General features: G+C 45.8%; 1 long non-coding RNA gene across 2 annotated transcripts in view; it reads right to left on the reverse strand.

Moving 5' to 3' along the window:
* The window catches only part of LOC113833572, a 39925-nt gene extending 25096 nt beyond the window's left edge, over positions 1 to 14829 (reverse strand). Inside the window, exon 1 of one of the 2 annotated variants that reach the window (XR_003481444.2) lies at positions 14708 to 14829. This is a non-coding gene — a long non-coding RNA (uncharacterized LOC113833572). Of the gene's footprint in view, positions 1 to 12083; positions 12310 to 14707 lie in introns of those variants that run through there. The other variant, XR_004768643.1, reaches the window with a different exon arrangement.
* Between the last annotated feature and the right edge of the window lie 9 nt (positions 14830 to 14838).

Here is a 14838-nt window from a genome sequence, read left to right on the forward strand (position 1 = left end):
GGGGAGTGGAGGGGGAGGAGACAGAGAGAGATAGACTTGGAGAGAGAGGAGACACACACACAGAGAGAGAGAGAGAGAGAGAGAGAGAGAGAGAGAGAGAGAGAGGAGACACACACACACACACACACAGAGAGAGAGAGAGAGAGAGAGAGAGAGAGGAGACACACACACACACACACACACACAGAGAGAGAGAGAGAGAGAGAGAGAGAGAGAGAGAGAGAGAGAAAGACTTACTATGTAACTCTGGCTGTCCTGGAACTCGCTATGTCTTGGCCTCCTGAGTCCTGGGATTAAAGATGTGCACCACCACACATGGCCTATACTCACCAATTTTAATTGGCAGCAAATATGGAATATAAAAGCCTACTTCAGTGAAGAGCTACGACTACAGATAAACAAATATTCTGCTTAGAAAAAGGCACAGAAATTATTTTTTAAGTTCAAGTATTGTAATAATATAAGCCTACAGATCAAGTTTATATATTGTTAAATGTCCACTGAAAGCCCACTGACATCTACAGTAGGGCTTCAAGGGAGCTCAACAGCAGCTACTTCCCCACCCTCCTGCTGGCTTGCAGTACACTGGAGGAGCTACTGCTCATCACATTAGTAACATGGGCTAATCATAGAATGTCTGTGTGTGTGTGTGTGTGTGTGTGTGTGTGTGTGTGTGTGTATGTGCGTGTATGGTTGCGTGTGTGTGTGTGTGTGTGTGTGTGTGTGTGTGTGTGTGTGTGTGTGTGTATGAGCGTGTGCTTGCAACAGGGTCTCACCATGTAGCCCTGGCTGGGCTGAAATTGGCCAGGCTAGTATCAAATCCCCTGGCCTCTGCCTCTCAAGTGCTGGGATTAAAGGTGTGTGGCACCACAACTGGCACTTTCTACATTCATGTTTTCTATTATTCTTTATGTAAATTTTTTCAGTTCTATATCTTTAAACATTTCACATAAACAGACCAGCAAAATTCAACTTCATGAGCGGGCACTGGAAGACTTTAATTCTTACAAACGGAGTGTTGCACTGAGACCTCTCTTGCTGAGTACCAGATGGGATATGGGACTGTTTTTACAAAATCAGTGCTATACCCATAGAATAATAAAATACAATTTATCTGGAAGCTTTTGCCATTATAAATGCTCAACAGAACTGCCTTTCACCTGGGCTCCTTGTGAGAATCTGAGGTGCAAAGGCCAAGACTACCTCCACAGTTCTCCACTGAGTTCCATTTTTCTCTTCTTTTTGGCCTTCTCTGCTATAGCCAGACAAAACCTGGCGATGTGAAGTCTCCTGCATCTTCAGGTCAGTTTGGGGGAACAATGGTGGTGGTGGGAGCAGGTATGAGAAGGATTCTGTAGGTGAATATCACCTGTTATTTTGTGCTCTATTAACTGAGGGGTGAAAGACATGTGAGTGGAACACAGCACATTTACCTTCTATGTCTTATATTTCCGTTTGTGAGTCTAGCCTTTAACGACTGAGCCATCTCTCCAGCCCTACCTTCTATGTCTTAAGAAGAATCTATCCAGGCTGAGCTTTTGATTTTTGTTTTGTTGTTGTTTTGAGACTGGTTTTCTCTGTGTAGCCCTGGCTGTCCTGGCACTCTGTAGACCAGGCTGGCCTCAAACTTACAGAGATCCACCTGCCTCAGCCTTCCAAGTGCTGGGATTAAAGGCGTGACCGGCTGTCACCACCACCAGCCAAACCAGCTTTTGAATGAATGCCAGGTGACAGTAACAATGCCTTTGGGGCGCAGAGTAACAGAAGTCAACCTCGGCCAGAAGAGCTGGATGATGCCCTCGGGCTGTCTCTTGCTGTTGTCACCAAGACAACAGCTCTAGAAGACTCTGATGTCTCCATCAGACACGTGTGGTTTGGCGAGAGTCACAAGCTGCTGTGGTTCCGAGAGGACTCCGCGACCACAGCGACACCTGCCCACTGCTAGAGGAACTGACGGAGCTCGGTCAGGAAGAGGTAACTTCTGGGGGGCGCCCTTCCCCCAGAACCTCCCAAGAACTTCGGGTGTTCCACCACGACCCTCTCAGAGGGACCAGGTTGCCGTTCTAACACTTTGTGCTCAAAAGCAAACATTAGGAAGCCGCTGTGTTAATAGATGCTGAGCCTAAAGCTCTTCTCCCCTCACCTGCCGATTTCCACAATACTGAAGCAGTCCAATGGTGCCTCGTCTTTTTAAAAATGACAGTATTTATTTACTTCTGTGTGAGTGCAAGTGGAGGTGTGTGCACATATGCTATGATGCATGGTGGTGGAAGTCAGAAGCCAACCTTCAAGAATCTCCTTCCACTAGGTACTGGGGATTGAATCCAGGTCTTCAGGCTGAGAGGCCTTTACCCATCTTCAGATGCATCTCCCAGGTCCTGGTGATTTATGGCTTCTAAATATTCCACATGCGCATAACTGCCAAAAGGCCCCGCCCATGCTAGCATGGGAGATGGGAGCTGTGCACTGTTTACTGAGTCTGTGGCTTTTCGGTGGTGAGTACCAAATGGAAGATGGGGCTGTCTGTACTTGTAGTGTTATGAAATGTCATTTAACTGGGAAGAAAGCTTAGGATTTCTAAGAACCCCAAGAAAACCCTGTGAGCCTTCATCTGATGGGGGCGGGCGGCGGCTTTAGGTGACTAGCAACCGCTCCCACAGGTTCAGCTGTCTGTCTTTCACCTTTCTGGTACTTCTTGCCTCTTTTAACTTCCACCGAGAAATTCGAGGATAGAAAGAAATCCTGAGTCTGATGAGAATGGGTATCTCTTAATTTTGTTTTATTATGAATGGAAACACTTTGAAGATTTTTAAACAACTCGAAGGGGCTGTAAAGATGGTTCAGTGGTAAAAGGTACTTGCTGTTCTGAATAGGATCGCGGTTTGCTCACGGGCACCCATGTCAGGTGACTCACATTTGCCTGTAACTCCAGCTCCAGGGGATTCAACACCCTCTTCTGGCACCCAAGGGCACCTGCACTAAGGTACACATATGCACACACAAATAAGTGATAATAAAACAAATCTTTATTGAAAGGGTGTGCATAAATGATTTCTTAAACCATCAAAATTTATTATCTTTTTTAATAAAAAAATTTGCTGGGCATAGTGGTGTAACCAGCATTTGGGAGGCAGAGGGAGGCAGGTTTCAGTGAGTTTGAAGCCAGTCTGGGTGTTTTGTCTGCATGTATGTAAGTGCACCATACCATGTATTCCTGGTGCTTGGGGAGACCAGAAAAGGGTATTTAATTCCACATAACTGGAGTTATAAATTGTGAACTGCCATGTGGGTGCTGGGAGTTGAGTCTGCACCCTCTGGAAGAGCAGCCAGTGAGAGGTTCAGGCATATACCTAGGTAGCTCAAAGGGCCGTATGTTTCGTGGCCATGGCTGTGTCACTTGATACAGGGCTGCATAGGGAATCTGCGCATGTTCGAGCTCCCCCTTTTAAGCCTGCGCCCACATCCCTCTGCTCCCTGTTTCCGGTGGTCAATCACTCTTCTCTTCTCTCTCTTCTTCTCTTTCCTGTTGTTCGACCATCCACCCCCTTTCCTCTCTCCTCTCTGCTCTGTTCTTGTCTCTTCTCCCACCTGTAATAAACTTTATTTTTAAAGTACTCTCCACGGATCATATCCCATTATGCCGGTGCCAGCCCCATCTAATTTTTAAACTTTTACAAAATCACTAAAGTCAGTGCTAAGCCATCTCTCCTGCCCCATGTTATCTTCTTCCTCTTTTTCTAGGCAGGATGCAGCTATGTCTAGTCTAGAACTTTCTATGTAGCTGAGGATAGCCTTGAACTCCTGAACCCTCTGCTTGTTTTTTTTTTTTTTGTTTGTTTTTGTTTTTGTTTTGTTTGGTTTTCCAAAGCAGGGTTTTTCTGTGTAGACCTGGCTGTCCTGGAACTCATTCTGTAGACCAGGCTGGCCTCGAACTCACAGAGATCCATCCACCTCTGCCTCCTGAGTGCTGGGATTAAAGGCATGTGCCACACATGGCTACCTCCTGCCTTCCTAGTGCTGGGTTTACAGACATAAACCAGCACACTCAGACTCCATATCTTTTACTTATTTACTTGTGTGTGTGGACACTCAGAAGAATGAGGCAGAAGGATTGTGATCCAAGGCTACTCTGGGCTATATAACAAGTTCTAGGCCATCCTGGGCTACTTTGTGTTATATAACAAGTTCTAGGCCATCCTGGGCTACTCTGGGCTATATAGCAAGTTCTAGGCAAACCTGAGTTACTCTGGGTTATATGGCAAGTTGTAGGCTAGCCTGTGTTACTTAGTAAGAACTGTCAGAAAAACAAAGATCATGGTGGTCTTGTACCTGAAATTCCAGTATTTGAGGACTGAGGTAGGAGGATTGCTACTTGTTTGAGACCAACCTGAGCTTCACAACACCAAGAGACTCTTCAGAGATAGGAGCCCGCTCTTGGCCCAGACTTAAACAAAAAAGGACTTGAAACTTTTAATTGGCTTAGTCAGCATGGTTGTCAATACTGCCTCCCTAGATCATTTCACACTCTATTCAGAAGAAACAGATGTTGGCGGAGGAAAAAACTGGTTCATCATTTGGTTTTTGTTTTTTTCTTTTTTATGCCTCCCAGTCTGCCTTTAGCTCAAACATCAAAACTGGCAGGTGGGCAGGAAGAAGGCTACACTAGGAAGCAAGAGGATGACAAAGCACCAAGCGGTTAGGAAGCTGCCAACAGGACACCAAAAGCTGGGAGGTGGGTAAGGCTGCCTCAAACCCAGACTTTGACTGACTCAGGTTTGGTGGAGCTGGAGAGTTATTGAGGCTACAGGTCTACTTCCTCTGGACTCAGTCAGTGGTGTGTTCTGTCCATTCCAGTCTTCAGTTCATCATCAACACTCACTATCACTGAGACCCTGTTTTTTCAGAAACATGTTTAGATAAAGATGGAGACAACAACTAGATGGTGGCGTACACCTTTAATCCCAGTATTCAGGGGGCAGAGCCAGGCAGATCTATGTGAGTTCAAGTCCAGTTTGGTCTACAGAGGCAGTTCCAGAACAGCCAGGGCTACTCAGAGACAGCATGTCTCAGAAACAACAATAAAAACAAAACATAAACAAAAGATGACAACAAAGTTAGTGGAGATGAAGGAAATAGAAGAAACAACCTGGATTTCAATGAAAAGTTCTTATTAGCTTCTCAAACTTGCTTGTTTGGTGGCAAGTTAGCCTGTCTAGACCATAAAGATAACAGCCACTGCTTCCCACCAGTTGTAACAAATGTAACAGATCAGAACTCTGAAGTCAGCTGACAATGTGGGCAAACAACCTGTCTCAGTTAGGTTTTCATGCCTGTGAATAGATGCTATGAGCACAGGGATGCTTATAAAGGAAAACATTTAACTGGGACTGGCTTTTAGTTCAGAGGTGTAGTCATTATCATCATGGCAGGACATAGTGCAGACATGGTGCTGGAGAAGAAGCTGAGAGTTCTACACCTTGATCCATGAGCAGCAGGAAGGGAGAGTGAGCGAGCCATTGCGCCTGGCTTGAGCTTCGGAACCTCAAAGCCCACTCCCATAGTGACACACTTCCTCCAACAAGGCCACACTATCAATAATACCACTCCCTATGAGTCTATGGGGCCATTTTCATTCAAACCACCATACAACTGAAAAACCTAGAAAGCCAACACTCATCTACATGCCAGCTCCTTAAGCAATTAAGAATACCTGGCCCCTAACAATACAGGTTTACAGGACACAGAGGATTCAAGCTGAAATGAGCTGGCACTCCCTCCCCACTGGCTAGCCCTCAGAGTGCTAGAGGGTACTATGCAGGCTTTGGATGGAAGGGCAGGAGGAGGGGGGGGGGGGACAATGGATGACTGTCATTATCACTTTTACTCAGCTGCTGACCCTGCATGTTATACTACCTGTCTGCCAGGCAAGGTCAATAGTAGCATGACTGGGGTGGAGGTAAACAACCAACCACTTTCTGATTAGACTTGAGGTTTGCTGCACAGAAGGGCATTCACATCAGGGACAGTAAAGCTGGTCACAGCTGGGGAAGTCCTGGGCCCAGGAAGGGAGGCAACTGTTTTGCCAAGTATAAATGATGTGTCCATCACATCGCCTTCTAAATATTTAGGATTATGTCCTTCAGGTGGTGCTGCTGTGAGGTTTGGAGCAGGCTGTGGCTATGGTAGAGACACATAACTGGTCTAGGTGCTGAGAATAAGTGAGGATGGCCAATGAAACTCAAGACATTTGCTCTTTTCTCAAATCTCAGTAACATACTGCTCTAAAGAAAAAATGGATTCTCGGTCCCAACCCCCATCACAGCTTCTAGTCAGCAAACTACAAACTTCATGTTCCACTGTGTGCAGAATGTCCTAGGGCAGGGAATAGAAGGGACAGGGACGCTGCAGAGTACTTAAGTCTCCATGGAAGTGCATTACAAAATAGCAAGTAGTAAGCTTTTTGACAGTTGGCTTTTGTGTTTGTTTTTTTAGCTGTGGTTGTTCTCAGACAAACACACAATACACAATTCCCCAGACTTGTAGATGCCTCTTGCTTTCTGGAACCAGATTCCCTGAGTCACGACCGAACCAAAGCTGTTCAACAGCTCTGCTTAGTAACTCAAGGAACCACTGCTTTTCTCAGAGTAGAATCTGGGATTCACAGCCAACTTCCCTATTCCTCAACAAGAGGTGCTGCCAGGATGCTCAGAAATTCCCCTTCTGCGTCCCGCAGGCTTTCCGGAAATGTGAGAAACCATGTGTGATGCAGTCACTGCCTTTTAGGTATGTGTCCAAAATAAACTTCCCACATCTGCCATCTAATCACTGCGGAGCTGAGGCACAGTCTGTGGCTAACCTAGGTCATACAGCAAAACCAAACCAAACCAAACACCAAATGAATAAACACACTGCCTAACAAGCTGGATTGAGGATACTATCTAATAAAAGCCCAGATAGCCGGTGAGCTTCTATAACAGAGACCATCATGGCTACCAGAGGGGACATCTCAGGTTGAACTCAGGACTTCCTGCATGCTAGAGAAGTACTCTATTGTTGACCTATGTCCCCAACCCTATGGGGTTGTTAGTGTTTGAGATAGAGTCTCATATAGCTCCAGCTAGCCTTGCTTTCCTTCTATAGCCAGTGCTATCATCAAGCAGCTCACCCTCTTGCCGTAGCTCCCAAGTTGGGACTTTAGGCATGTGCTACATGCCCAACTCAAGCAGCTTCGATTGCCAACTAGTCTCAACATATATTTAACACCATTCTCACAGTTATCCAACTTGTTTTAGTTTTTTTTTTTTCCAGCACTAGGAAAGGAACCCATGTACTAAGTATAAAAAAGAGGTGCTCTATCATACTATACACACACACACACACACACACACACACCATTTATTTATTTATTTATTTATGGTTTTTTGAGACAGGATGTCTCTGTGTAACAGCCCTACCTATCCTGGCACTCGCTCTGTAGACCAGGCTGGCCTTGAACTCAAAGAGATCCACTTGCCTCTGCCTCACAAGAGCTGGGATTAAAGGTGTACGACACCACTGCCTGGCTATACATAAGCCTTTTATAATATGTAATGGCTTACTGAAAGTAATAGAATACTCATTTAATGAGTTGTTTCCCGTGGCCTTACAGGAAAGCCTCAGCTCTCAAAAGCAGCTAACGATAAAGCTGCCTTTCATTTCTTCAGGGTCTTTTCCTTGTCTTCCTTTCTCAAGCTATTCCTACTGCTGCACAAACACAAAGATGGTCACTTAGACGTTTTCCAAACAAAAACATTTTCTGCTCCAGCTTTAGATAATTTACATACTTGTACCAATCCATGCACTTTCTTACTTTTTGGCCTAGGAAATGCTGAATATCTACGAATCTCCAACCCCAATTCTACAGGAGTTGTGGGCACTATTTTTCATGTTATAGTAGCCATTTCTCTGGGGAATCCATCCACAAATGGGTGGGTTTTATTTTTTTTTTTTGTTTTAAAACTTCCAGGAGAAGCTGGGCGGTAGTAGAACACCACCTTTAGTCCCAGCACTCAAGAGGCAGAGGCAGGTGGATCTCTGTGAGTTCAAGACCAGTCTGGTCTACAAGAGCTAGTTCCAGGACAGGCTCCAAAGCTACACAGAGAAACCTGTCTCAAAAAACAAAATCACAACAACAAAAATTTCCTGGAGAAAGGAAAGAATAAATGGCCTACACCACTATGAAGCTCTATTAAAAAACTGAAATACAGGGGCCTGGAGAGATGGCTCAGTGGTTAAAAGCACTGACTGCTCTTCAGGAGGACCGGGGTTCAATTCCTAGCCCCCACATGGCAGCTCACAACTGTCACTCCAGTTCCAGGGTATCCGACACCTATGTCCAAACATGGCAAAACACCAATGTACATAGAATTTAAAAAACAAAAGCAAACAAACAAAAACCCTGAAATACAGCAGGGTGGTGGTAGCACATGATTTTAATCCCAGCACTTGGGAGACAGAAGCAGGCAGACTCTACTCTGTGAGTTCGAGGCCAGTCTGCTCTACATAGTAAGCTCCAGAACAGTTTGGGCTACATAAACGCTGTCTAGAAAACCCAAACCAAACCAAAAACCTGAAATACAACTACCAAAAAAGCCCTAACCACCCCACCTCTTCACAACCACAATAACTAGTTCCCAAATTATTACCAACTAGTTAAAATCTGTTTTGAGTCTTTAAAAATTCTTTAACAGCCTACAGTCATGTACTCTTTTCTTCCTAGGCAGGACACTCCCCGTCCCCCAACACACACTTTTGTTAGTTGTGACAGGGCCTCACATTGTAGTTTAGGTTAGCTTGGAACTCAGCAACACTTGCTTTGACTTTCCTTCAAATAGCTGGCATTACAGACGTGAGCACATATACACATGAAGGCAAAACACTCATATACCTATGCAGAACCAGTTCCATGTAGGGAAACATGTAGTTTTTCTTTAATAAATTCCCAAATAATTTGTGTCATTTCAATTCCTTGCAACTTTACTTCAGAACACCATAGACATTTTCACTTCAATAAGCCTTGACTCAGTAAATGGACGTCGTTACCCCAAGGCTTCTCAATTTTCCTGACTCAGACAATCGCAGTTTCAGTTTATCTACAGTTCACACTCACTTGCATTCATACAGGCTGTTCCAACCCGACCCCAGCTGGCTCAGCATCAGCCACCACTTCCACAGCTATACATTCCTTTTTTTTTTTTTTTTTTTTTTATCTTTGTGCATGTGTGTGAGCAATCACATGCGTCAGCATCCATTACCATGCCATACATGTGGCAGTCAGAGGTCAACCTAAGATGTCTGTCCTTGTCTTCCACTTGGTCTCTTGTCTTTCTCTCTTCCCTGAAGCACATTCCAGGAGAGCTGACTCCCTCCCTCCCCCACCCCCATGGCTTCCACAGGAATGCTGGGATTCAAAATGTATGCACTTGGGGCTAGAGAGACAGCTCAGTGGTTAAGAGCACCTGTGGCTATTCCAGAGGACCTGGGTTCCATCCCCAAAACTCACAAGAGGGCTCTACTGTCTGTAACTCCAGTCTCAAGGGCATCTGATACCCTCTTCTGGCCTCCACAGACACATGTAGGCAAAATACCATACACATAAAATAAAAATAAAGATGAAAAAAATGTATGCACTGCTGCCTCTGGCTTTATGTGAAGGAGCTCTGGGAGGTTTAGACTCCGGGCCTCACATGTGCACAGTTGCTTTGAGGCACAGCTTTGCTACCTAGAGATACTTACAGCCCAAGCTGACCTTGAACTCAGTCTCCCGAATGCTGGGTTTACAGGTGTGAGTCACCACACTTGGCTTCTGTTTTTTTGGTTTTTTGTTTATTTATTTGTTTTGTTTTTTGAGACAAGGGTTTTTCTGTGTAGCCCTGGCTGTCCTGGAACTCACTGCCATCCTCCTGCCTCTGCCTCCCAAGTGCTGGGATTAATGGCAAGTGCCACTACTACCTGGCTACTGATCTTTTAAAGTCTCATTTCTATTGATTTTTTAAAAATTTAATTTTGCCTGCATGAATGTTTTGCCAGTATGTATGTATTTGCATTTTGTGTGTGCCTGGAGCTGCCATGTGGGTGCTGTGAACCAACCTTGGGTCTTCTGCAAGAGGAGAAAGCATTCTTAAACATGTAGTCATCTCTCCAGGGCCTCTATTGTTTCTAGTTATGTACATGTGTGAGTGTGTGTGTGTGTGTGTGTGTGTGTGTGAAGTGCTGTTGGAGCCCCTAGATCTGGAATTATGAGCAGAAGCTGTTAGAAGAGCAGACAGTACTTTTAAATACTGAGCCATCTCCCCAGCCCTGCACTATTTGCTTTTTAAAAGGCTGATTAACAATATTTAGCATTTAACACAAGGCTCAGAATAACACTAGGCTCAGAATAACACTCTAAATATGTGTTGGCTTTTTGTTGTTGTTGTTGTTGTTGTTTTACTTCTCTTTATTATTTTTAAGTGATTCTACCCATTGGTCTGCACAATCTTGCAAAACTAAAATCCACTGGGATATGTTTCAAAGCAGTACTTTTAAAAAAGCATCATATTAAAAAGACAAAAAAAAAATAAAAGCAGACACTGTGGACTACAATAGGAAAGTCTGTAAGACCACTGCTACATTTTCTGTGTATCTACTCATTGCTTAAACCTTTTTCATACCTGGTTGTCTTAAGGTTTCTGTTGCTGTGATAAAACACCATGACCAAAAGCAACTTGGGGGTATTCCATATCACACAGTTCATTTTTCTGTAAGTTAGAGTAGGAACTGAGAAGCAGGAAATGAAGCAGAGGCCATGAAGAGGTACTGCTTACTGGCTTGCTCCTCATGGCTGGTTCAACCTGCTTACCTTTTTCCTTTTCTTTCTGTCTTGTTTTTTCTTTTTGGTTTTTCAAGACAGGGTTTTTCTCTATGTAGCCCTAGCTGTCCTAGAACTCCTTCTGTAGACCAGGCTGACCCCTCAAACTCACAGAGATCTGCCTGTCTCTGTCTCCCAAGTGCTGGGATTAAAGGCATGCACCACCATCACCAGGCTTAGCCTGCTTTCTTATAGCACCTGAGATCACCAGCTCGGGGGTGCTACCATCTACAAGAATCTGGGCCCTTCCACATCAATAACTAATCATGTAAAATGTACCACAGGCTTGCTCACAGGTCATCCAGTGGGAACATTTTCTTAACTGATAGTCCCTCGTCTAAAATGCCTTTAGCTTGTGTCAGCATACTAGCCAGCATACTTGCCCTGAATCAGGGACTGGAAATATAGTAAACTGAATTCTTGGGGCAGATCATCATGAAATGTATAATACAGCAGCTAATTATGATTCTATTAAGTACTATGAAAAACAAGGAAAGGGGCTAGGGAGATGGCTCAGTTAGAAGGTGCCTTCCAGACAAGCATGAGAACTCTTGAGTTCAGATTCCCAGCACCCACATAAAATCCAGGCCATTCCAGTTCTGGGGAGCCAGAGACAGGCAATCCTAAGAGCCTAGAACTCATTGGCAAGCTGGCCTAGACAACGAAAGACTGTCTCAAAAAACAAAGTGGAGAGCAACTGAGGAAGACACCTGAGGTCTGCCTCTAGTCACCACATGTATGCAAACACACATGAACACATACATACTCGAACACAGCAAGGGTAAGTACAGCTGGCTACAAGCATCAAGCTTGGTTTTCTATAACACAGAGCTGTGGTGAATGAGAATGGAACAGACAACCCTTCGCCTCACTGAGGAAAAATAAACACAGGCAACGGAAATCCTTCAGAAGCAGAGAGGCAAAATGTCCTCATCAGCTTTCTTTGTGTGAACTTTCTGGGAAAGGGCTTCAGTCAGCTTCTGGAGCTTTCTACAGTGCTCAGAGGGAGGGAGACCAGGTTGCTTAGGAGAGAGGAAAATCTGAAGACATGACTCTGGTGGACAAGGCCCATTGTGAAAGAGAACAACAATTTTCAATCCCTGCCAAAGGAGAAATGAGGAACCCAAGTGTCACAATGCACTCAGGAGTTCTTGTTCTGAGTACTGCCCCAAGTCAAAGAGAACATTTGGCTTACCCATTTTTCTTTCGAACAGAGAGATGTGAAGTAACCTGGATGCAGATGGTTATGTGGCTTTAGCAGCAGAAGACAAGCTGCCAATGGGGATGCCACTGCACACCTAGACAAAGAGCCAGCACAACCAGAGGTAGCTGCTATGGAAACACAGATGAACAACGATGGAAGATGAAGTAACTTAGCTCTAAAGTAGTTGTTCTCTTGTATACAAAACATTTAAACTCTATGTGTATTTAACTCTGTGTGTGTGTGTGTGTGTGTGTGTGTGTGTGTGTGTGAGAGAGAGAGAGAGAGAGAGAGAGAGAGAGAGAGAGAGAGAGAGAGAGAGAGGAGAAGAGAGAAGAGAAAGGAAGAGATGAGAAAATGAGAAAGAGAGGAGAAAGGGAAAGAAAGAGGAGACATGAGAGAGGAAGGGGTGAAAGGAGAGAGAGGAGAGAGGGAAAGAGTGAGAGAGCTGAAAGAGGAGGGGGGAGGGAAGGAGAGGAGGCAGGTGGAGGGAAAGAGGAAGAGGTCTCACTATGTGGCCCAAGGTGGCCTCAACCTCATGGTCCTCCTGTGTGGGATCATAAGTGCTGGGATTACAGGCATATGCTAACAAGACTGACAGACTATTTTGGAAGAGTTCTCTGAGCCATGGATGGTTCTCTGTGCCCATAATTCCAGCACTTGGGAGAAGGATGCAAACAGAATTGGGGGTTCAAGGCCAGCTTGGGTACACTGAGCTCATCATGTCTGAAAACACAACACAAAACAGAAAAAACACAGTGTCCTATGGCTACTTGCAGACAGAGGACTAGAGGAAGGGAAAGTGACAGAGAAAGCAGTGGGGGGCCACTTTAACAGTACAGAGTAAGGCAGACAAGACAGGAGAGCTAGCTGAAGAGACAGGAGTTAGAGCAACAAGGCTGTATGGTGTGTGTGTGTGTGTGTGTAGGGTAAGGGTGTTGCTGTAGTTTTCTTATCCCACCAGGTCCCACTGCCACTTCAACCCCAAATAAACACACAGAGACACTATATTATTAAATTGTTGGCCGAAGGCTAGGGCTTCTTATTGGCTAGCTCTGTCTTAATTATTAACCCATTTCTATAAATCTGTATGTTTCCATGTGGTCTTGGCTTACAGGAGAACCTCCGGACCTGTTTCTCCTTTTCGGCTATGTGGCGTCTCTCTGCTGAGCCTCTCTCTCTCTGCCTACCTTTCCCAGAATTCTCGTCGTCTCCTAGTCCTACCTATCTTCCTGCCTCTACTGGCTATTGACAAAATAGTGTCTTATTCATCAACCAATAAGAGAAACATATATATAGAAGGACATCCCTCATCATAAGGGGAAATGAAAGAAGTAAACAGCTGTGAGAAATGAAACCCTGTCGTTTTTTCTTTTTGTGTTTGTGCACGTTTGCATACGTGTGCTGCTGGACATGTGTATGTCTATACCGTACATGTGTACTGTCTTTGCCAATCCTCTCCGCTTGGTTTTTCTGAGATGGGCTCCCCTCTGACCCTGTAACCTGCTAACTTGGCTAGATGGCTGGCCAGCAAGTGCCAGAGCTCCTCCTGCCAGTGTCCTGGCTCTAAGGCTCCATGAGGGTCACTTATCACCATGCCTGGCTTTAGACATGGGTGTCACGGATCAGACTCAGGTCCTCAGGCGTGCACAGCAAACCCCCACCCTCCTACCACACGAAATGCCTTCCCTTTAGTTTGTTCTTCCCGGCAGAACTTTTGCAGTTCTCTTACAAAACCATCCTTGTTCTGCCCACCCTTTTCTCCTGGGAGTTCTGCTATTACTGAACCAAATATTCTTGGAAGCCACAGTAGAGGACTCAGGAGCTACCAGAGAAGGGAGAAACACCATCTTTCAGTCAATTTTCTATCCTACCTACTTCATCTACCCAGCAAGTGTATAGTACAGCTTTGGAGCTGTGTTGCTGTCACCAGCCCTTCCTAACATTTCACAGATGTGGGAACTTCTGCAAACATCCCACCCTTGAACCCTCACGGAATTCTTATTACACAGGCACACTGCACAGGAAACACACTCAAGTGACATGTCCAAGGTCCCACACTAAAGCGCCGAAACTGACTTTAGACACTGGTTTCAGCACGCTCCCTGCCAGTTAAAGTGCTTGGGGACACAACAGAGTTGTTGTAAACATTCACAGGCAGCCGAACGCCTGGAAATACTTCCTAGTTTCAGCAGTCATTTACTCCAAAATATCCACTGCACACCTACTATGTGACAAGGGCACCTGAGGAGTGGTAGGCAAGGGCTGGAAGGGGAGGGAAGAGTAGAGTAGGGAGAAAAGGAGGGAGGGAGGGAGGGAAGGAAGGAGGGAGAGAGGAAGCGAGGGAGAGGGCACAAGTGACAAGTTCTTCACAATAGTCTCCACTACAGGCCCCCAGACTGACAGGAGAGCGGACAGTCTTGCCTCCGCCACCAGAGGGCGCTCGTCGCGCCACCCCACTGCTCTTCCTCCCCTACCCCCAGCTGACCCCGCTGGGGCCCGACGCCCTGGGCACCGCAGAGGTCAAGGGAAGCGCCCGCAAGCTGCGAGGCCCTAGGGACCGGACGAGGGCACAGGGCCGCTCAAGGAGACGGCGTCCTCGAGCTGACAAACGCTACCTCCCGGCGGGGCCCCGCGCTCCCTCAGGACGACCCATTTCCGGTCCTGCCAGCGAGAGCGGCGTCGCGTCCAATCCGGGTCCTTCTCGGGCGCGCGGCCGCGAAGCCCCGCCCCTTCCCGGGCTCGCACG

Source organism: Cricetulus griseus, chromosome 2, assembly GCF_003668045.3.
Source record: "Cricetulus griseus strain 17A/GY chromosome 2, alternate assembly CriGri-PICRH-1.0, whole genome shotgun sequence".
Lineage (NCBI taxonomy): Eukaryota > Metazoa > Chordata > Mammalia > Rodentia > Cricetidae > Cricetulus > Cricetulus griseus.